General features: G+C 44.4%; 2 protein-coding genes across 2 annotated transcripts in view; one reads left to right on the forward strand and one right to left on the reverse strand.

Annotated features, from left to right (window-relative positions):
* Window positions 1-16385, reverse strand: part of LOC122928970 (lipolysis-stimulated lipoprotein receptor-like) — an 82573-nt gene extending 66188 nt beyond the window's left edge. The window contains exon 1 of the mRNA XM_044282329.1: window positions 16332-16385. The gene's annotated coding sequence lies outside the window, so the exon portion shown is untranslated. The remainder of the gene's footprint in view (window positions 1-16331) is intronic.
* The window catches only part of MAG (myelin associated glycoprotein), a 95313-nt gene that overhangs the window by 15489 nt on the left and 55925 nt on the right, over window positions 1-23899 (forward strand). The gene's annotated exons all lie outside the window — the stretch shown is intronic.

A 23899-nucleotide genomic window follows, 5' to 3' on the forward strand; every position in this document is an offset into this window, starting at 1 on the left:
CTAACTGACAGTGTACAACTGGGCGGCGGTCCCTAGCTTAAGTATGTGCGGGGGCTTACAGGGAGGAACAACAGTGGAGAAAGCTAGGACAGAATACACAGAAGCGAACACTTAGGAAGAACACAATATCAAGGTCAATACTCGCCGAGGTCAGAACCAAGAGAAACACCAAAATCAACGTCAAATACAAGCCGAGGTCAGGAGTCAGGAGGTCACGGAGTACAAAGGGGTAATAAAATGCAAGCCGAGGTCGAGTTCACAAAGTCACACATGCAGGCAAACACTAGTGAGGTTGAAAGACCAATCACAGGCAACCTGTGGTCAGCTGCCTGCTAAATAGCCCCGACAGATGAGTCACGTGACTCGCATCATGCACCTCAATGCAGCTGAGCGCCGATTCATTCCTATAAGCGCTGAGCTCCCCTGCTGCTCGTTGCCTAGAGGATGGAGAACGCCGGCCATGCCGAAGAGGCGTGTGCGCGGCCGGGTTCTCCTCGCCCCGCCATCACCATGGGAACGAGGACGCCGGCCGCGTCCTCGCTCCACACAGACGGAGTGTCGGTGGCGCTGCAAGGACAGCACGCGTCGCCAGCTCTCCTTTACAGGTATACTGCAATCACAGACAAAGTCTCTCGGAGGAGGAGTAGAGCAGCAGCACTGGAATGGAAGGTGTCCAGAAGGGAATTGGTGTACCTACCATGAATGTATACTATGCGATTACTATGCGGCCCAGGGGGAGGGAGGCATTGAATTCTGATTCCTGATCCTGACACAAAAACATTGTATTTTTAAGCAGCCGCCATTAGGGGGAGGTCAGTGCTGAGGAATTTTAAATTGTATACATTCCAATACACGGAGCTCCCCCTAGTGGTGGCTGCAGGCAGACAGTTTTATAATGGTTCTTTGACAGGAAGTACAAAGTGCTGTATGGTGAGATTTATCACTGTTCATCATTGCTTCTCATTAAAAGAGCTCCACAGACAAGGACATTGTTGCATGTAAGATTGCACATTAATCAACCATTTATCGGATCATCAAAAACTTCAAGGAAAGAGATGCAATTACTGTAAAGAAGGCTTAAAGGGAACCTGTCATCAACTTTATGCTGACCGTACTGAGAACAGTATAAAGTAGTGACAGAAATGCTGATCTCAGCGGTGTGTCACACATCAGCTAAAAGTAAGTGGTTGCCGAGAACCAGCATCATAATCATGGCAGACTAGGCCTGAAGAAGAGTCAAATCTACCTGAGAAGAGTCCTGGTTATTCATCATCTCCTGCACCCTCCCCATCTGCTGATGATTGGCAGTTCTCTCCTAGAGAGAAAGGGAGAAAACTAGGTATTAGACTGCCAGTCATCAGCAGGAGAGCAGGAATTCATGAATAACCAGGACTCTTCTCAGGTAGATTTGACTCTTTTCAAGGCCTGAGCTGCAATGATTATGATGCTGGTTCTTGGCAACCACTTACTTTTAGCTGATAAGTGACACACCACTGAAATCAACTCGCCTGTCTCTTTTTTTTACTGTTCTCAGTACGGTCAGCATAAAGTTGATGACATGTTCCCAAAATGGGCATTCAAGTTCCAGGAGGGTCTTTTAAAGAGGATTCAGTTATGGGATCGGGTCTCCACCAGTGCAGAGCTTGTTTTAAGAATGGCAACAGGCAGGTGTAAAGGCATCTGCACACAGTGAGGCGAAGGCTTTTGGAAGATGACCTGTCTAGAGTTGTCAAGAATTACTGCAAAGAAGCCACTTCTCTCCAAGGAAAACTTCAAGGACAGATGGACGTTCTGCAGGAAGTAGAGAGATTGGACTGCATAGGACTAGGGGAAAGATATTTTCTCTGATGAAGCCCCTTCAGAATGGGACATCTGGAGAAGAAAAGGTGAAGCATTACCATAAGTACTGTGCCATGGCAGCAGTAAAGTGTAATGTGTGTGGTCGCTTCTCATCCAAGGTAGTGGGGTCTCTCACAATTTTTGCCCAAGAACTCTGCCATGAATAAAGAATAGAATCAAAACCTCCTCCAAGATCAATGTCTCTCAACTATCCAGGAGCAACTTTTCCCAACCATCTAGGAGCAATATGGCGATGGACAATGCTTTCTCCAGCCTGATGGAGACTATGACACAAGGCAGAAGTGAGAACTAAATACCCCGGTGAACAATATATTAAAATTTTGCATCCATGGCCAAGAAACTCCTCTGATCTCAATCCCATTGAGAACCTGTGCTCAGTTCTCAAAAAGCAGCTGAACAAACAAAAACTCCAAGCACTGATTAGGCAAGAATGGGTCTCAGTCAGTCAGGATTTGGCCCAGAAGCTGATATGCAACATACCGGGAGGAACTGCAGAAGAAAAAGAAGACTCAATGCTGGAAATATTGAGTCTTCTCATAAACTTGATGCATTTGCCAGTAGAAAAAAAAAAAAATTAAGAAATTCTTATAATGATCTTTCAGTATACCAAAAACATCTGACAAAAATATCCAAAAACGCTGGAGCAGCAAACTAAATTCATGTCCGTCTCAAAACTTTTTGCCACAACTGTAGATCTCCTGAGTCTCTGCAACTCCAGCAGGGAGGACTAAGCATAACTATTACATAGGCCTATCAGTGACTGTAAGCCCAGGAGTGGAGTATGTACGGAAATAAGGTATAATGGAGAGATCTGCATCTGCCAACGTGATGTGTGAACTAGGCCTTACTATACTGGAGGTGATTTGGAGGTGAAGTTCTATGGTTAAATCCCCAGATATTCCAAGAATAATGTTAGAATAGCGCCACCTGTGGTGTCTATTGAACAGAGAAGATGCTGCAGCCTCATAAACAGCTGGTTCAGCACAACTGGAATCCCTTCACATACAGAAAGACCAGAGAGAGAGGCAAGACTGGATACACGTGTCCTCCTCAGCACATTTAAAAGGGTTGTCCCACGAAACATATTCTACAGTTTTCAAACCAGCCCCTGGATCTGAATACTTTTGTAATTGCATGTAATAAAACATTTTGTATAGCCACTGAGTTATTCAATAAAATTTATCTGTATAGCGCCACCTGATGTTTGTTCTTTTTCTTATTTCTTTTTCCTGCTCACTGAGATGGCCGCACATGCTCAGTTTCATCCTTCAACTGTCTCCTGAGCTGTGATAGAGAGAGCAGGGACACGCCCCCTTAGCTGTGATAGGGAGAGCAGGGACACGCCCCCCGAGCTGCAGCGGAACAGACACGCCCCCTGAGCTGTCAGCTTGATATAAAGCTAGCAGAGAAATGAACGGGGAGATCTCTGGATCCATGTAAGGTACAGGGCTGGTTCTAGCTTTGTTAGAAAGAGGTCGTTGTGTACTATATGATGTCTGATTTTCACTTTTTACATTAGTTGTGGAATAACCCCTTTAATGACGTGGACACAGAAATGCAGCTAAACAGGAGCAGCAGGTGGCGCTATACTGACATTATTCCTGGAATATCTGTGATTTAAGCATTTTCATTAGTATGTGTAAGTACAAAAAATATTCAGTGATTGACGTCATAGTGTGAGCCTATTAGGAACCGTTATAGACACTCTCTATATTGTACTGCTTATCAGTGTCGGACTGGGGTACCTAGAGCCCACCAGTAAAATTTATTTTGGGGGCCCACCGTACAGATACATTCAAATATAATAAATAATTTAACAAGTTTTTTATATGAACATAGACTGGTGGAGGTGCTGTACACTGAATATATGTATGTAGTGCAGGAAGTCTACTGTGTTATGTGCCACTTGTGCAGGGGGTGGGAGACTAGGGGCCCACCTTGCTCAGGGGCCCACCGGGGGTTTCCCCTGTACCTCTGTGGGCCAGTCCGAGCCTGCTGCTAGTATACTACAGCCAATAAATACATAAAAAATTCCAATCATTGACTTACAGGTAGGGATGAGCATTGATTTGTGTCATGAGGAAGAGTTCTTCCCCAGTGAGGCGCTGTCCCCATTGGTGAAGGAGCACCCACATACGGTACCTCTTGACTAATTTCTCCGACCATCTTGCCCTGCCTTCAAACTCTCACTCCTGCACCACTGATCCATATAGCGGCGCAAGAACAGAAGCTCTGCTTTGGGAGCAGCGACCGTTCATGCGCTGCTATTGGGTAGTATAGCGGTGCACGCACAGGTGCTGCCTCGGTGGCAGACGCAGCTGCACAGGAGTGAGATTGCCAACTCTGTCATTCAATAGGCAGACGGGCGTCCCTTCACCGGGGGGGCAGCCCCTAATAGATGTAGAATTCTTGCGCACGAGACAAATCAATTAGCTAGAAATTAGATTCCCTAGTTATAGGGTGATTTCCTTGTAAATATCTGATAATTGACAGTTTACATTTTTGTTAGAATTTCACAATTTCTTCCTAATTTCCATCTGAAGACGCTTTATCTCCAAGTGATCAGATAAAGGAAGGAATCTTCTTGCCGGTGGAATAAACATCTCTGCAGCTGCACATGGCGGGGACAGCGAGTGATGCCGCAGGATGAAGCTCATTCATTGTTTACATGACGCGTCCTGTCATATGTGCCCGCTGCTACTAGTATGTGCTGGGGTATGGCCGAGGGACGGGAGCCTGACAACACTGGTGTCCGAAGGTGACATGTGTGCGGTCTGATGCTTACAGGGAATCTCCACCTCTCATCACCATATTTTATACATAATAGTATTATACTCCAGAGCTGCACTCACTATTCTGCTGGTGCAGTCACTGTGTACATACATCACATTACTTATCCTGTACTGATCCTGAGTTACATCCTGTATTATACTTCAGAGCTGCATTCACTATTCTGCTGGTGCAGTCACTGTGTACATACATTACTTATCCTGTACTGATCCTGAGTTACATCCTGTATTATACTCCAGAGCTGCATTCACTATTCTGCTGGTGCAGTCACTGTGTACATACATTACTTATCCTGTACTGATCCTGAGTTACATCCTGTATTATACTCCAGAGCTGCACTCACTATTCTGCTGGTGGAGTCACTGTGTACATACATTACTTATCCTGTACTGATCCTGAGTTACATCCTGTATTATACTCCAGAGCTGCATTCACTATTCTGCTGGTGCAGTCACTGTGTACATACATTACTTATCCTGTACTGCTCCTGAGTTACATCCTGTATTATACTCCAGAGCTGCACTCACTATTCTGCTGGTGCAGTCACTGTGTACATACATTACTTATCCTGCACTGATCCTGAGTTGCATCCTGTATTATACCCCAGAGCTGCACTCACTATTCTGCTGGTGGAGTCACTGTGTACATACATTACTTATCCTGCACTGATCCTGAGTTGCATCCTGTATTATACCCCAGAGCTGCACTCACTATTCTGCTGGTGCAGTCACTGTGTACATACATTACATTACTTATCCTGTACTGATCCTGAGTTACATCCTGTATTATACTCCAGAGCTGCACTCACTATTCTGCTGGTGCAGTCGCTGTGTACATACATTACTTATCCTGTACTGATCCTGAGTTATGTCCTGTATTATACTCCAGAGCTGCACTCGCTTTGCTGACTCTTGTCATGGGTCCAGGTACCTCTCAAGCACCATGTATACAACCTTTGGGGCAATGCAGTTTATCCGGTTTTCCACATGGAGTTTTGCACAATGCTTGCTGCTCTTCAGCACCAGGTCCCCCCAGGTTCTGCATGTATAAACTCCTCTGCCCCCAATCTCACCAGTTTCATAGCAAAGGGTCAAACCTGCGCAACTAAAAATTGACAATTTACATTTTTCATGTGATGGAAATAAAAAGAGAAATAAAAGTGATAAATCAGTTGTGTAAAAACACATCAAATACAAAACAAAGTGAAGATGAATCTGGACTGACTGACAGGAGAGGGGCTGTTGCAGTGTGTTGTGGGTGCAGCTCCAGCCTCCGCTGCGGACCCCGCCCATCGGACACTGGCGCTGTATTTTAGCAATATATCTATGACGAGGCAGTTGTATGGAGTGTAAATTTTGTGGGCATCGGATGTTCTAGTCTTGTCCATAAGGGGGCGCACATGTTCAGCCCAGTCTCCATTGGAGTCTATGGAGGGTGATGGCGCTGGAAAAGATGCTTTCATGTCTCCCATACAAGTCTATGGGAGATGCAGAAGCTGCTCGGCTGCTGCATCACCAGGCCATAGACTCCCGCAGAGCTCTCAGAATGTGCTGCTCCCTGCTGATGGAAAAACAACAGGTTTCTGGATGCAGCTTTCAGTGTGAATGGAGAAGAAAATAAAACTTTAGGTGAAAAAATAAATACATCACTGTTATATTATTTTAAATTAAGTTCTAGTGTTTTTGTGCCAATTGTAAATGATTTTACCGGATTTTCTCTGTTCACATCCAAAGCTGCATCCAAAATACTTCTCATGGACATTGGGAACAGACGGCAGTTCTCTCCACCCCACTGTCAAACATCTGACCTGACAGCCTGGCTGCAATGAGGGGGACATGTGGTTCCCATAAAGCACTGCTGTCTGGTAACAGGAATCCAGAGAAATGATAGATGCAGCTTTCGGTGTGAATGGAGGACAAAAAAATATGAACATTTTGCATAAAAAAGTGTCACTGTTTTATTTTCATTTTGTTTCTTTTTTTTGGTCTCTATTCACATCCAAAGCTGCTTCTAAAATTCTTCACATGGTTATTGGGAACAGACATGAGTCCGGCTCCGTTGTACTATTAGGCATGTATAACCTGAGCTGTAACGGGAACACACACGGTTCCCATAATGCTGCTGGTAACAGAAAGACAGTGAAATGCTAGATGCAGCTTTCAGTGTGAGTGGAGAAGGAAGCAAAACTTTACCTAAAAGTATTTCTCTTTTTGTCCTTTTTTTGTTGCACTTTATTTGTACGGATTTCGAATTATTTTCTATATTCACATACAGAGCTGCTTCCAAAATTCTACTAATGGTCCATGGAAGCTCGGCTCATGCCAACGAACGTAAGGGCTCCGTGGGGCAGCCGCATGCGAACCGCGGACCTATTCATTTGAATGGGGTCAGCGATCCACATCTGACGGTCCGCACCGCCAAAAAGTAGTGCACACACTACTTTTTTGCGGTGCGGAGGCATGGCCAGAAACACCATCCGCACTGAATCTGCGGTTTTTACGGAACCATTAAAGTGAATGGGTCCGCATCTGTGATGTGGGGTGCACACGGCCGGTGCCCCGAGTATTGCGGACCCGTGTGCGTTCAGTTTTTTTTTTTGCGGACCGTATACAGAACCATTCATTTCAATGGTCCGCAAAAAAAACGGAAGTTACTCCGTGTGCATTCCGTTTCCGTATTTCCATTCCACAAACAAACAGAACATGTCCTATTGTTGTCCGCATTACGGACGAGGATAGGACTGTTCTATTAGGGGCCGGCTGTTTCTTTCCGCAAAATACGGAATGCACACGGATGTCATCCGACCTTTTGCGGATCCTTTTTTTACGGATTGCAAAACCATACGGTCATGTGCAAGAGGCCTTAACCTTCAGAGCAGCAACAGGGGACACAAAGCTCCACCATGGCACAGGGAAGCTGGCGGAATTCTGGGTGCAGCTTTAGATGCGACTGGAGCAGAGAACATCACACTCAAAATGAATACAGGACAAGTAATTGACGCATTTACAAAGTTTCTCCACATTTCATTCAGGGGATGTAGTCAGGTGTGGCAGTGGAGTTCCCCTTTAGGTGCTTTAATTTGACCCCACTGTCCTCATTGCTTAGGTCTGGGGAGCTCGGCTAACAAAGCGGAATAATCGCGGCGGGCAGCACACTGATCTTTTGTGCGTCCGGCCCGCGTCGCGCTTGTTTTCCATGTGTGTAGGTGTGACGTGTGCGGGAATGCTTATCTGGAATGCAGGGAATGTCGCCCCGTGTAAAGCCCCCATTCTGCGGCCGCGGCGGGCACGGCGCAGCTTATGTGGAGCCGTTTCATAAAAACACACAGAACCGTCCCTTCGCCTCGTCCGCTATTGTCCCCGGACACTTCCTTTGTGCTCTTGCCCCTGGGGGAGGAATTTTGTCAATGACCCCCAACCTGTGGGGCACAATGACATGAATGTGTGTTGGAAGCCGTGGAAAATTGACACAAGCGCCCGTTGTATCTGCGCTTCCATGGATTCCTCCTAAAGTCAGTAACATGTCCGGCCCGTCACTCCGCGGCAAGTGGTAGGGGGCGCCACCCAGCTTTCCTAGAGCCCGATCTGAGAGATTAGCGGATTGTCAGACAGGGGACGCAAGGATCCCGCTTTCATGATGGACCCCCGTCATTCTACAGGTTATCCTGTGTCCAGGGTAGAGACGATAGCTGGGTTCCAGAGCGCCCCTTAATGCAACGTGACCTTCAGGAAGCATGAAAAGCTGAGCTGCTTTAGAAAAATTAAAGGGGTTTTCCGAGTGTTGTATACTGATGGGTCGGGGGGGTCCGCTGATTAGCTGCCGATCTGGTGAGCGCTCAGCCAGTCACGTGGTCTTGGTAAAGCTCAGTCCTGTTCATGGGAAGGAGGCTGCGCTGCCGTACCATGGATGGCGCGGTGCTTGGTGAGCGGTGGGGAGGGCGCGGCGCTCACTGGAGCAGCTGAATGGCGGGGGCCACTTGCAGAGCTCCAAAAAGGAGGACATCGTACCGGGGACAGTGGCGCACAATAGTTAAATACTACATACTAGATGCCCAGGTTATACCAGCACGCTCCATATCACTATATACAGAAGATGTATAACTTATACCAGCTGTACATATATAATTATATACAGGAGATGCCCAGGTTATACCAGCATGCTCCATACCACTATATACAAGAAGATGTATAACCTATACCAGCTGTACATATATAATTATATACAGGAGATGCCCAGGTTATACCAGCATGCTCCATATCACTATATACAAGAAGATGTATAACTTATACCAGCTGTACATATATAATTATATACAGGAGATGCCCAGGTTATACCAGCATGCTCCATATCACTATATACAAGAAGATGTATAACTTATACCAGCTGTACATATATAATTATATACAGGAGATGCCCAGGTTATACCAGCATGCTCCATATCACTATATACAAGAAGATGTATAACTTATACCAGCTGTACATATATAATTATATACAGGAGATGCCCAGGTTATACCAGCATGCTCCATATCACTATATACAAGAAGATGTATAACTTATACCAGCTGTACATATATAATTATATACAGGAGATACCCAGGTTATACCAGCATGCTCCATATCACTATATACAGAAGATGTATAACTTATACCAGCTGTACATATATAGTTATATACAGGAGATGCCCAGGTTATACCAGCATGGTCCATATCACTGTATGCAAGAAGATGTATAACTTATACCAGCTGTACATATATAATTATATACAGGAGATGCCCAGGTTATACCAGCTGTACATATATAATTATATACAGGAGATGCCCAGGTTATACCAGCATGCTCCATATCACTATATACAGGAAGATGTATAACTTATACCAGCTGTACATATATAATTATATACAGGAGATTGCCCAGGTTTATACCGCATGGTCCATATCACTATAACAAGAAGATGTATAAAATTATACCAGCTGTACATTATAATAATTATATTACAGATGATGCCCAGGTTATACCAGCATGTCCATATCACTATATACAGAAGATGTATACTTATACCAGCTGTACATATATAATTATATACAGGAGATCCCAGGTTATACCAGCATGCTCCATATCACTATATACAGAAGATGTATAACTATACACAGCTGTACATATATAATTATATACAGGAGATACCCGTTATACCAGCTGTACATTATAATATATACAGGAGATAAGTTATAACTGTATACCAGTTAATGGACATCCATATAATTATATACAGGAGATGCCCAGGTTTACCAGCATGGTCATATCACTATATACAGAATCTGTATAACTTATACCAGCTGTACATATATAATTGTATACAGGAGATACCCAGGTTATACCAGCACGGTCCATATCACTATATACAGAAGATGTATAACTTATACCAGCTGTACATATATAATTATATACAGGAGATGCCCAGGTTATACCAGCATGCTCCATATCACTATATACAGAAGATGTATAACTTATACCAGCTGTACATATATAATTATATACAGGAGATGCCCAGGTTATACCAGCATGCTCCATATCACTATATACAGAAGATGTATAACTTATACCAGCTGTACATATATAATTATATACAGAGGATACCCAGGTTATACCAGCATGGTCCATATCACTATATACAGGAAGATGTATAACTTATACCAGCTGTACATATATAATTATATACAGGAGATGCCCAGGTTATACCAGCATGCTCCATATCACTATATACAGAAGATGTATAACTTATACCAGCTGTACATATATAATTATATACAGAGGATACCCAGGTTATATCAGCATGCTCCATATCACTATATACAAGAAGATGTATAACTTATACCAGCTGTACATATATAATTATATACAGGAGATACCCAGGTTATACCAGCATGCTCCATATCACTATATACAAGGAGATGTATAACTTATACCAGCTGTACATATATAATTATATACAGGAGATGCCCAGGTTATACCAGCATGGTCCATATCACTATATACAAGAAGATGTATAACTTATACCAGCTGTACATATATAATTATATACAGGAGATACCCAGGTTATACCAGCATGCTCCATATCACTGTATACAGAAGATGTATAACTTATACCAGCTGTACATATATAATTATATACAGGAGATACCCAGGTTATACCAGCATGCTCCATATCACTATATACAGAAGATGTATAACTTATACCAGCTGTACATATATAATTATATACAGGAGATGCCCAGGTTATACCAGCATGCTCCATATCACTATATACAAGAAGATGTATAACTTACATCAGCTGTACATATATAATTATATACAGGAGATACCCAGGTTATACCAGCTGTACATATATAATTATATACAGGAGATGCCCAGGTTATACCAGCATGGTCCATATCACTATATACAAGAAGATGTATAACTTACATCAGCTGTACATATATAATTATATACAGGAGATGCCCAGGTTATACCAGCATGGTCCAAATTTAACCAAAAAATTAAATTAAATTAAATAAAAAACCAAAAAGCAGTGTAGGCTACCTCCTCCTCCACCACCACATCTACGGCGTCCTCCTAGATCAAGATTATAATTTTTTATTTTTACCTATTTTATGTTATTTAAAGCCATGCTCTTAACCACATTTTGCCATGCTCCTGAGAAAGGACACCCCCCTCCTGAGAAAGGCCACACCCCTCATGAGAAAGGATACACCTCTTGAGAAAGGACACACCCCCCCTGAGAAGGTACACACCCCTCCTTAAAAAAGACACACCCCTCCTGAGAAAGGACACACCCTTTCTGAGAAAGGACACCCCTCCTGAGAAAGGACACACCCCTCCTGAGAAAGGACACACCCCTCCTGAGAAAGGACACACCCCTCCTGAGAAAGGACACCCCCCTCCTGAGAAAGGAAACACCTCTTCTGAGAAAGGACACACCCTCCTGAGAAAGGACACACCCTTCCTGAGAAAGGACACCACTCCTGAGAAAGGCCACACCCCTCATAAGAAAGGATACACCTCTTGAGAAAGGACACACCCCTCCTGAGAAAGTACACACCCCTCCTGAGAAAGGAAACACCTCTTGAGAAAGGACACACCCCTCCTGAGAAAGGACACCCCTCCTGAGAAAGAAAACACCTTTTCTGAGAAAGGACACACCCTCCTGAGAAAGGACACACCCTTCCTGAGAAAGGACACCACTCCTGAGAAAGGACACCCCCCTGAGAAAGGAAACACCTTTTCTGAGAAAGTACACACCCCTCCTGCGAAAGGACACACCCCTTCTGAGAAAGGACACCCCTCCTGAGAAAGGACACCCCTCCTGAGAAAGGACACCCCTCCTGAGAAAGGAAACACCTCTTGAGAAAGGACACCCCCTTCCTGAGAAAGGACACACCCCTCCTGAGAAAGAACACACTTCCTGAGAAAGAACACACTTCCTGAGAAAGGGCCGTCCTCCTGAGAAAGGACACCCCTCCTGAGAAGGGACACACCCCTCCTGAGAAAGAACACCCCTCCTGAGAAAGGACACCCCTCCTGAGAAAGGAAACACCTCTTCTGAGAAAGGACACACCCCTCCTGAGAAAGGACACACCCCTCCTGAGAAAGGACACACCCCTCCTGAGAAAAGACACCCCTCCTGAGAAAAGACACCCCTCCTGAGAAAGGACACCCCCCATGAGAAAGGAAACACCTCTTCTGAGAAAGGACACACCCCTCCTGAGAAAGGACACACCCCTTCTGAGAAAGGACACCCCTCCTGAGAAAGTACACACCCCTCCTGCGAAAGGACACCCCTCCTAAGAAAGGAAAAACCTCTTGAGAAAGGACACACCCCTCCTGAGAAAGGACACCCCCCTCCTGAGAAAGGGCACTCCTCCTGAGAAAGGACACCCCCCTTGAGAAGGGACACACCCCTCCTGAGAAAGAACACACCTCCTGAGAAAGGACACCCCTCCTGAGAAAGGAAACACCTCTTGAGAAAGGACACATCCCTCCTGAGAAAGAACACACCCCTGAGCTGCAAGATTAAAATAAATCTAGCAGAACAATTAGAGCAATGGCCGGGGAGATCTCTGGGTCCATGTGAGGTCAGGGCCGGCTCTAGCTTTGTAAGAGACAGAGGGACACACCCCTCCTGAGAAAGAACACACCTCCTGAGAAAGGACACCCCTCCTGAGAAAGGAAACACCTCTTGAGAAAGGACACATCCCTCCTGAGAAAGGACACACCCCTCCTGAGAAAGGGAACCCCTCCTGAGAAAGGACAGCCCCCCATGAGAAATGACACCCCTCCTGAGAAGGGACACCCCCCTCCTGAGAAAGGGCACCCCTCCTGAGAAAGGACACCCCTCCTGAGAAGGGACACACCCCTCCTGAGAAGGGACACACCCCTCCTGAGATAGGACACCCCTCCTGAGAAAGAACACCCCTCCTGAGAAGGGACACACCCCTCCTGAGAAAGAACACCCCTCCTGAGAAGGGACACACCCCTCCTGAGATAGGACACCCCTCCTGAGAAAGAACACCCCTCCTGAGAAGGGACACACCCCTCCTGAGAAAGAACACCCCTCCTGAGAAAGGACACACCCCTGAGCTGCAAGATTAAAATAAATCTAGCAGAACAATTAGAGCAATGGCCGGGGAGATCTCTGGGTCCATGTGAGGTCAGGGCCGGCTCTAGCTTTGTAAGAAGGAGTTTATCATGTGCTATATGACGTCTGATTTTCAATTTTTTACGTTACTCACGGGGATGACCCCTTTAACTCAGGACTGATCCATTTAACTGCGCTGAAACATTGTAACAAAGTATCAGGAGAGATGTTTGTGCTGCCGATCTGCATAGTTCCACGTGTCTGGAAAGAGGTGGTCTCTGGGGCTACTGCTGACTGCTGGGTCTCCGGAGCCTCCCACGTGTATGCATACTTGGCTCGGCCGAGCACGCGCGTGCAGTGAATGGGAAAACCGGAGAAAGCTGCTGCCAGACACCACCGACTTATCTTCAGCCACCCGGGGATCAGGAGACCCCTAAACCCTACACGGTCGGCCGAACCCACCGAAGTCAACTTCCTTTCTTTACACCCCTTTTTGTGGCGATTTTTGGGGCTGGCAAAAAACATAGTGAATTTCATGCTTTTTTGTAAAGAGTGCTCTTAGGTGCCGTTTAAGGCGTTATTCACACATCCGTGATGACATACGTGACAAGATGGTCAGTGGTTCATCCATGAAGATGTCCGTGAAGGATCCGCGTTTTGTCCGTGTGTCCACTTTTTGCCCTCGTGTTTCATCCATATTCCATGGACATTGCTAGACTGTCTGTGAAAGCCACGGAACAAACACGGATGACATCCGTATCATGTATGGAGTTTTCATGAACCCATGGACTTCAATGGGCACGAGGCAACCATAATACACACAGTGGGCGCAAAGTCAGTGGATGCGTGAGCGGTCAGCACACGTCCACGACTCACTGACCTGTGAAAAGAGGCCTTACTGGTGGTCTCATATTTTTATCATGTATTTTTTCAGTTTTTTTTTTATTCACCTGAAAAACACCTGAAAAAAAAGGCTCCATAGAGAGCTTGCTGCGTTTTCCAAAAAAATACGGATTTCCAACAAGTATTTGGTTGCAATGTTTTTTTGTTTGCTGTAATATAGGTGAAAACCATATCACACACACGGTTTTGGGTGCAGTTTTTTGAACCGGAGCCACTTCTTGCTTTGGCTAAAAATAAAAAAAAAAAATAATGCAATAAAAACTACGTCTTTTTTATGCAGTTTTTCCCCCTCATCATTGTGGAGTATATCCGCAGCATAAATTTACTTAAATGCAGATTTAAAACCTTTACCGCTTGTCAAGTTATGTGCAGATCCCGGGGCGGAAACTTCCTGTGTCGTGTGTGTGTTTTTTTTAAAGCCTCGTTTACATTAGGGCTCATGCACACGACCGTGTGCTTGCCAGGCCCGTGCTGCAGACCGCAAATTGTGGTCCGCAATGCACGGGCACCGACCCTGGGGCCGCCGCATGAAGATCGCGGACCAATGGGGTCCCCGATCCGCATGCGACTGTCGGCACTGCAGAAAAGTAGTGCTTCCGTGGACTTCCGATCCGTGCCTCCATTCTGCACCGCACCGCATTTCCTGGATTGCGGCACCATTCAAGTGAATGGGTCCGCATCCGTGTATTGCGGACCTGCTGATTGCGGGCCGCAATACAGCCACAGCCAAACAAAGGCCGTGTGCAGGAGCCCTTACTGCTATAGACGCTACATATCTTCCCTGCCTGTGGAAAACCTGCCACGTATACACCATGTGTAGAAGGACCGTGAGTTTAGAGTCCGGTTGGAGCCTCTATCGTAGATTCTAGCCATTGAAAACAATATATAAAAAACGAAAAAGGAGACAATTCTGCTGCATGCAACCGCGTTTTGTCCAGCAATATGCATGCCAGAAATCCAGTGGACCCCGGTACAGTGACTGGGATCTGCCTGTGGAGTCCAGCATGCGAGGGATCGGGACATGTCGGGATTCTGTTCCTGTGCTGGAATGCAGCCTCCGATCTGACCTTTTTTTCTGGTGCACTTAACAGTTTTTAGGGAAATATTACATGACTAATAGAAGGCTTTTTTGTGGTGTTTTTGCTCATGTTTGATGCATTTTTTGGGTCAGTGACATTTTGCTCAGACATTTCTTTCTGTAGGGAAAAAAAGCCAGAAAAAAAAGTATTAAAAGCACCACAAAAAAAAAGTTTTTTTTGTAGCTTTTTCAACCTGTGAAACTTTAATTTTTTTCATTTTTTTTAGATCTATTGCATTTTTTTCATACATTTTCTCATAGACTTAAAAGGGGTTGGCCCATCAATTTAGCTCCATGTAGTGGGGATAATCCATGCTTGGTCACCATCCGCGGTTTCTGTACATTTTTCCATGAAGAAGCATTGTCATTTAAAAAAAAAATAATCTAGGGCAAATTTATTAAGACCGGTGTTTTAGATGCCGGTCTTAATAACCCCTATATCTGGCGGTGGATCCGCCAAAGTTACGGAGAGGCGCCATCCAGCACCAGTTCTAAATGTAAGACGGAGAAATTTGTGGATAGCTCACCACCCTCCTCAATCAGGTAAGGGTGCTCTAGACGAAAGACTGTTCACTCAATCAGTCTAAAAAGTGAAAAGTAAAATGGGAAAAATACGGCTGGCACTCACTATGTGGTTCACATCAAACAACTGTTTTATTAATCCTAGTTCACAATGGAACGAAAACAACAATACATGTATTAATATACACACTATAAATTAAAAAACGTTCAAAAACCGTTCAAAAACCCCTAAAAATTGTATAAAATATAATAAAACACAGTTAAAATCTATAATACTATTGCACAATGAGAATCACAGTACTCTTTTACTTGATAGTAGTTAATATCCAAGTCTCTTATATTTGGGAGCTTGTATCTTTAAATGTGGGACGCTATGGCGTCGGTTCAATGTCCGCTGTACATTTGAAATCCTCAATCCAAAGACAGCAATAGCTTTTTGTATCAAAATGCTAGGAGGGTGCTGTTGCCTTTTAGACAATTAAATGTAACAGTCCTTATATTGTGGCTTATGATGTTTTTGCCTATAAAGGAGTGTCGCTTACCCTTCTCAAGGGAGTCTTCAGCAGTCAGAATCGGCCGCTTGTTGCACCGCTCGCTTTCGGCGTCCTCGCTCTCTGATGTTGGTCACGTGTTATCTCAGAGGTATCGCGGGAGTTAGAAACTATGTTTCAATGTTCCTACGAGCGGTGTTGTTTTGAAAATATCGAATGGAGCGCTCCACTTCTGAAAAGATGATTCAAATTTTGTCGTTCATGTCCCAACTATTGCAGTATTCAGGGATATAACGCTAAACGCGTTTCGAGGACTTCAGTCCTCTTCCTCAGCAGCTACTGATTTTTATTATAGATTTTAACTGTGTTTTATTATATTTTATACAATTTTTAGGGTTTTTTGAACGTTTTTTAATTTATAGTGTGTATATTAATACATGTATTGTTGTTTTCGTTCCATTGTGAACTAGGATTAATAAAACAGTTGTTTGATGTGAACCACATAGTGAGTGCCAGCCGTATTTTTCCCATTTTCCTAAATGTAAGACGCCTTTCCTTGCTGTCTTACCTTTATTTTTTAAAACAGGCGTAGAAAATGATGAATGAGACGGGCCTGCCGGCCCCTCCCCTTCCCTGGGGAAGCTGCAGATTGTTGAGCAACTGACTGCTGCGCCGCAAACTGCGCCTAAAATACGCCTAATATAGGCGTATTTCAGGATAATAAATTGTCCACCTCCGTGTCTGAAAAAACTCTTATGGAGCGGTCATAGACACTGTACTGCAGGATGTACTAAGGTATAAAAGCCATAGGATCTGTCATCAACTACTACCTGCTTGCTGATGGTTTCTAGGTAGCCACAGATTTATTCTAAGCCAAAAGATAAAAAACTGAGACAAAAAATAGTAAAGATTTGTGACACAGCTGCTCGACTTTACATAGATCTCTGTAAAGAAGTGAATTTGGGTCATTCAACCCAACGGTTGGGCTGCGACACATCAGGAATCTGGATGTGTGACCCTGACCTAAAAACTCACACTTCTAATACACTGCAATACATAAGCATTGCAGTGTATTGTTTCCACAATCAGTGGGCCTAATGAGACCAAAAGCGAAAGGAAGATGTAAAAAAAGTTTAGTAAAACGTAAAAAATAAAAAATAAATATAAAAAGCTGCATCACCATCGTGTCTGAAACAATCTGATCCATAGCGTTAGTATCATGTTATTTCATTTGAATGATGATTGGTGTAAAAAAATAAAAAAGTGCCAGAGTTGCTATCTTTCTGTTTACCCCGCCACCCACAAAATGGAATAAAAAGTGATGAAAACTTGTATATACCCCAAAATGGTACAAATGAAAATGTCTGCTTGTCCCACAAAATACAAGCCCTCACTCGGGATCGTTGATGAAAAACTATGAAAAAAAGTGATGGCTGCAAAAATATATATTTAAAAAAATGTTTTATCATGCAAAAGTATGATTGAATGATTGCATTTTACTTATTTTGGGCTAAAAATATTTTTTCATTTTTCAATTGGTCTTTATTAAAACTTTCCATCAGTTTTTGAGGAACAGGGGTTAAAAATCAGTCTGTTTGCAAAGTATTACTTCTGAGTCCTGTCAGCTGACGGCTCATGTAAAGCCTTATTTCTGATCTCTTGACCTCATTATAGCTAAACTCTTATCAAACTGATAAATGAATGTTTATGAGGTCAGGAGACTTAGAAGTGATGCTCTGCAAGCAGACTATTTTTAACCCTTGTTAACTCTAAGGCCTCTTTCACACGGGCGAGTTTTCCATGCGGGTGCAATGCGTGAGGTGAACGCATTGCACCCGCACTGAATCTGGACCCATTCACTTCAATGGGGCTGTGCACATGAGCGGTGATTTTCACGCATCACTTAGGCGTTGCGTGAAAATCGCAGCATGTTCTATATTCTGCGTTTTTCACGCAACGCAGGCCCCATAGAAATGAATGGGGCTGCATGAAAATCGCAAGCATCTGCAAGGTTGCTAGGAGATGATAGGGATGAGCAACCCCGGACCCCATTAAAGTCTATTCACTGTATTATTTTCCCTTATAACATGGTTATAAGGGAAAATGATAGCATTCTTAATACAGAATGCTTAGTAAAATGTCAATTGAGGGGTTAAAAAATAAAAATAAATGAACTCACCTCCTCCACTTGATTGCGCAGCCGGCATCGTCTTCTTTCTTCTTCTTTCAGGACCTGCAAAAGGACCTTTGGTGACGTAATCGCGCTCACCACCTGGTGAGTGTGGTGACGTCAGTGCAGGTCCTGCTGAATGAAGATAGATGATCATTCTATGTGCAGGACCTGCACTGACGTCACCACACTCACCAGGTGGTGAGCGCGATTACGTCACCAAAGGTCCTTTTGCAGGTCCTGAAAGAAGAAGAAAGAAGACGATGCCGGCTGCGCGATCAAGTGGAGGAGGTGCAATACGTTCACCTCACGCATCGCATCCGCGTGGAAAACTCGCCCGTGTGAAAGGGGCCTAAAATGGCTGAAATATTTTTTATAAACACCAATTGAAAATAAATATTTTTAGCTCAATTATAAAAAAATTAATTGCTGTGAAGGGGCCTTTAAGAACAAAACCCCAAGAGCAAAGCACAACATTTTTTTAAATTACTGATTTTTTTCCCCTCCCAAAAAGTACAACTTTTTCAATGCATTATACTGGATTCACCCCAAAATATTGCCATTTCAAAATACAACTTTTAGTGCTAAAAACAACACACTTCACTAAGTCCCCAATAGGCCTGGCGGTTAGGGGGTTAAAGGAAGAGACTCACTTTAACTTTGCTACATTGTTTTTTTGTGCAGTTTTTGTCTCATTTTCTTTGGTTTAATGCAATGGAGTGAAAAATAAGCACTTGGGATAGAAAATAACTAATTAAAGGCATTCTCACCCACGAGCCGCCAGCTCCACTACATTTAAATGCCACCCTTAATGCCAGACCTGGCACGGGGCACGTACACCGCGTACACATGTCAGAAACTTGGTTCTGCGAGATTTCCTGGAAGATCTTGGCTAATTAGGAAGCTGTTCACACTGCGGCCTGTCAGCACCTCGGTGGACCTGGCCGTGAGCGGTCTTATCACCATGGCGACCGCTCGCCGTATTTATCATCTCTTTTTCCTTGATAAACAGGTCGACATATTGTCCATCCCACATGTTTCCAATTTTGGAGAATCCTGTCCACGCCAGCGGCTCCGAAAACATAATGGGAAATAATAATTAGCTGGTAACATCAGAAAATAAACAGCTCAATAATGACAAATAGTAGACGCTTGGTCAGACCGAGGTCGCGCCGCGTACGCCCGACTTTATACGGCAGTAACCACATATACAGTTGCAAGAAAAAGTATGTGAACCCTTTGGAATTTTATGCATTTCTGCACAAATTGGTCATAAAATGTGATCTGATCTTCATCTAAGTCACAACAATAGACAATCACAGTCTGCTTAACTAATAACACACAAAGAGTTAAATGTTACCATGTTTTTATTGAACACACCATGTAAACATTCACAGCGCAGGTGGAAAAAGTATGTGAACCCTTGGATTTAATAACTGGTTGAACCTCCTTTGGCAGCAATAACTTCAACCAAACGTTTCCTGTAGTTGCAGATCAGACGTGCACAACGGTCAGGAGTAATTCTTGACCATTCCTCTTTACAGAACTGTTTCAGTTCAGCAATATTCTTGGGATGTCTGGTGTGAATCGCTTTCTTGAGGTCATGCCACAGAATCTCAATCGGGTTGAGGTCAGGACTCTGACTGGGCCACTCCAGAAGGCGTATTTTCTTCTGTTTAAGCCATTCTGTTGATTTACTTCTATGCTTTGGGTCGTTGTCCTGTTGCAACACCCATCTTCTGTTGAGCTTCAGCTGGTGGACAGATGGCCTTAAGTTCTCCTGCAAAATGTATTGATAAACTTGGGAATTCATTTTTTCTTCGATAATAGCAATCTGTCCAGGCCCGGACGCAGCAAAGCAGCCCCAAACCATGATGCCCCCACCACCATACTTCACAGTTGGGATGAGGTTTTGATATTAGTTTTTCTCCACACATAGTGTTTTGTGTTTCTTCCAAACAACTCAACTTTGGTTTCATCTGTCCACAGAATATTTTGCCAGTACTGCTGTGGAACATCCAGGTGCTCTTGTGCAAACTGTAAACGTGCAGCAATGTTTTTTTTGGACAGCAGTGGCTTCCTCTGTGGTATCCTTCCATGGAATCCATTCTTGTTTAGTGTTTTACGTATCGTAGATTCGCTAACAGGGATGTTAGCATATGCCAGAGACTTTGTAAGTCTTTAGCTGACACTCTAGGATTCTTCATCACCTCACTGAGCAGTCTGCGCTGTGCTCTTGCAGTCATCTTTACCGGACGGCCACTCCTAGGGAGAGTAGCAGCAGTGCTGAACTTTCTCCATTTATAGACAATTTGTCTTACTGTGGACTGATGAACAGAAAGGCTTTTGGAGATACTTTTATAACCCTTTCCAGCTTTATGCAAGTCAACAATTCTTAATTGTAGGTCTTCTTGGAGCTCTTTTGTGTGAGGCATCATTCACATCAGGCAATGCTTCTTGTGAAAAGCAAACCCAGAACTGGTGTGTGTTTTATAGGGCAGGGCAGCTGTAACCAACACCTCCAATCTGATCTCATTGATTGGACTCCAGTTGGCTGACACCTCACTCCAATTAGCCCTTGGAGAGGTCATTAGTCTAGGGGTTCACATACTTTTTCCACCTGCACTGTGAATGTTTACATGATGTGTTCAATAAAAACATGGTAACATTTAACTCTTTGTGTGTTATTAGTTTAAGCAGACTGTGATTGTCTATTGTTGTGACTTAGATACAGATCAGATCACATTTTATAACCAATTTGTGCAGAAATCCATCTCATTCCAAAGGGTTCACATACTTGCTCTTCCAACTGTATATCGACAAATACCAGAAGGTGCCAACTGCTTTAATCTAGCTACATGGGCATCGTGGTTACCAGTGTTACTGGCATAATCCTACCGCTGGGGATGGGTACATTTCTCTCCTGAAGTGCTCTGCGCTGCTGGGAGCTCCTTCCGCTTTGTAATACAGGAACACATTAAGTAAATATTAACATATAGCGCTCTTATAATTCGCTATAAAGCGGCCAGATGCACAAGTCCATGTAGCGTCCTATCAAATCGTATTACACAGCCTCTAGCTCTAGTGCAGTAAAAGTTATGTCTACATACCTGGTGGTGTAGGGCAGTGATGAGGTTAATGTCAGTATCTATGGTGGCCTAGGGCAGTCAAGGGGTTATTGTCAGTAGTCACGGTGGCCTAGGGCAGTGATGGGCTTCATGTCAGTGTGCATTGTGGTCTAAGGCAGTGACAGTGTTAATGTCAGTATATCTGGTGGTCTAGGGCAGTGAAGGGGTTTATGTCAGTGTGCATGGTGGTCTAAGGCAGTGACGGTGTTAATGTCAGTATACCTGGTGGTCTAGGGCAGTGAAGGGATTGATATTTGTGTTAACTGGTGTTTGGGGGCCAGGATGGGGTTAATGTGAGCCTATCTATTGTTCTAGGACAGAGAAGGGGTTAATGTTAGTATACATGGTGGTCTAGGGCAGTAAAGAGGTTAATGCCAGTATAACTAGCAGTCTAGGGCAGCGATGGGGTTAATGTCAGTATCCATGGTGGCCTAGGACAGTGAAGGTGTTAATGTTGGTATAAGTAGTGGTCTACGGTAGTGAAGCCGTTAATGTTATTAATCATGGTGGTCTAGGGCAGTGAAGGGGTTAATAAGTGTGTAACTGGTGGTCTCAGGCAGTGATGGAGTTAATGTCAGTCTACTTGTTGATATAGGACAGTGAAGGGGTTAATACTGGTATGTCTGGTGGTCTAGAGCAGCAATGGCGTTAATCTTAGTATAACTAGTTGTCTACAGCAGTGAAGGTGTTAACGTCAGTAATATGCATGGTGGCCTAGGGTAGTGAAGGGGTTGAAGGTAATGTTCCTGTGGGATCAGTGAAAATGTTAATATCCCGATGGTGGGCAGTGAGAGGGTTAACACTGGCATATCAGAGGTCCAGGGGTCACTCTCCTCTCCTGCCTGCAGTGATGGTGGAGGGGACAGGGAGGACGGGGCCACACAGGTATGATCAGGCAGAGCAACGCCCGGCCTGATCAGTGTCAGTGCACTGCTGATGGTGGGGGCCTATGGGTCCCCTTGGCCAGGGGCATAGCTATAGAGAAAGCGGCTGCCCACCCAGGAGGAGGACTAAAATGTCTTATTGTCAGGGGCCCCTCAGCAGTATTATACAGAGAGATACTGTAGGAACGGGACAGGCTGCGGGCCTCATCTGAGAGAGCCATCTTGATCCTACCGCAATTCTTTTTTCCCTGCTTGAACATCTCTTAGGGTCCATTCACACGTCCGCAAAATGGGTCCGCATCCGTTTCGCAATTTTGCGGAACAGGTGCGGACCTATTCATTTTTAATGGGGCTGGAATGTGAATGTCTGCATCCGCACTTCCGGATCTGCACTTCTATTTCGCAAAAAAAAAAATAGAACATGTCCTATTCTTGTCCGCAATTGCAGACAAGAAAAGGCATTTTCTATGAGAGTGCCGGCGATGTGCGGTCCGCAAAATGCAGAATGCACATTGCCGGTGTCCGTGTTTTGCGCAAAACACATACGGACGTGTAAATGGACCCTTAGCCCGTTCTTCTGTACGCGGTGACAGGGTGGCCATCGTGTCCGAGCTGCTAACGGCAATTCCAGGGATCGGCTGTGCAGCGGGGATGCTGTGGGCATGCTCTGTGACATGTGCGGGGAGGGGGAGGAGGCGCTGCACCGTGTCCGTTATCTATTGTAATCCTGCATCTCTATAACAGAGGTATGATGATAATAACATGACTGCTGACCCTGAACCCAGCGTATGCAGCACAAGCTGAAAAGTGGCAGAAAGTGTCAGTCTGTAGTGAGTATTTCAGTAATTTATTTTTTAATACAATTTTATATATTTTCCCTGTAAGGTCTCTATCATAATCCAAAAGTGACCTGTAGATGGCGCTCTTCCTTACATAGTGTCCATTATTAGCCATGTCAGTAGTGAGGAGCGCAAGGCAGTGGTTGAGATCCATGAGACAAAGGAGACCCTGCGCCTCTCCACAACAGGACCCCAGAACTCTTAGCCCCTCCCATTGTTAAGGTCCCTCCCCCTTTTGGTGCAATGGAAATCAATTCTCCATGCACTGTTGAGTTGGTGCTTTTACACAAGCAAAGCTGCAGTATAAAGCATGGAGTAAGTAAGGGGGCAATGTAGCAGAGCTGGAGATATTGATCTTAGCTCTGCTGTACTAATGCAGCAAACGACTGACAGTGAAGAAACTGCAAGCCAATATTGTCTTCCTCTAGGACTGCTGGGTGACCCATCCTTGGCTGCCCTTCTCAGGGGTTGTCACCCAGCTTTCCCAGTCTCCTGAATGACAACTATGCCTAATTGTCTAGTAATACACCCCCAGCTTTCCATTCAGGAGTATGGGAAAGCAGACATAAGGCTTGTCTTCCAGCTTTCATGAAATAAA

The sequence above is a fragment of the Bufo gargarizans genome, chromosome 2 (genome assembly GCF_014858855.1).
Source record: "Bufo gargarizans isolate SCDJY-AF-19 chromosome 2, ASM1485885v1, whole genome shotgun sequence".
NCBI classification, from domain to species: Eukaryota; Metazoa; Chordata; class Amphibia; order Anura; family Bufonidae; genus Bufo; species Bufo gargarizans.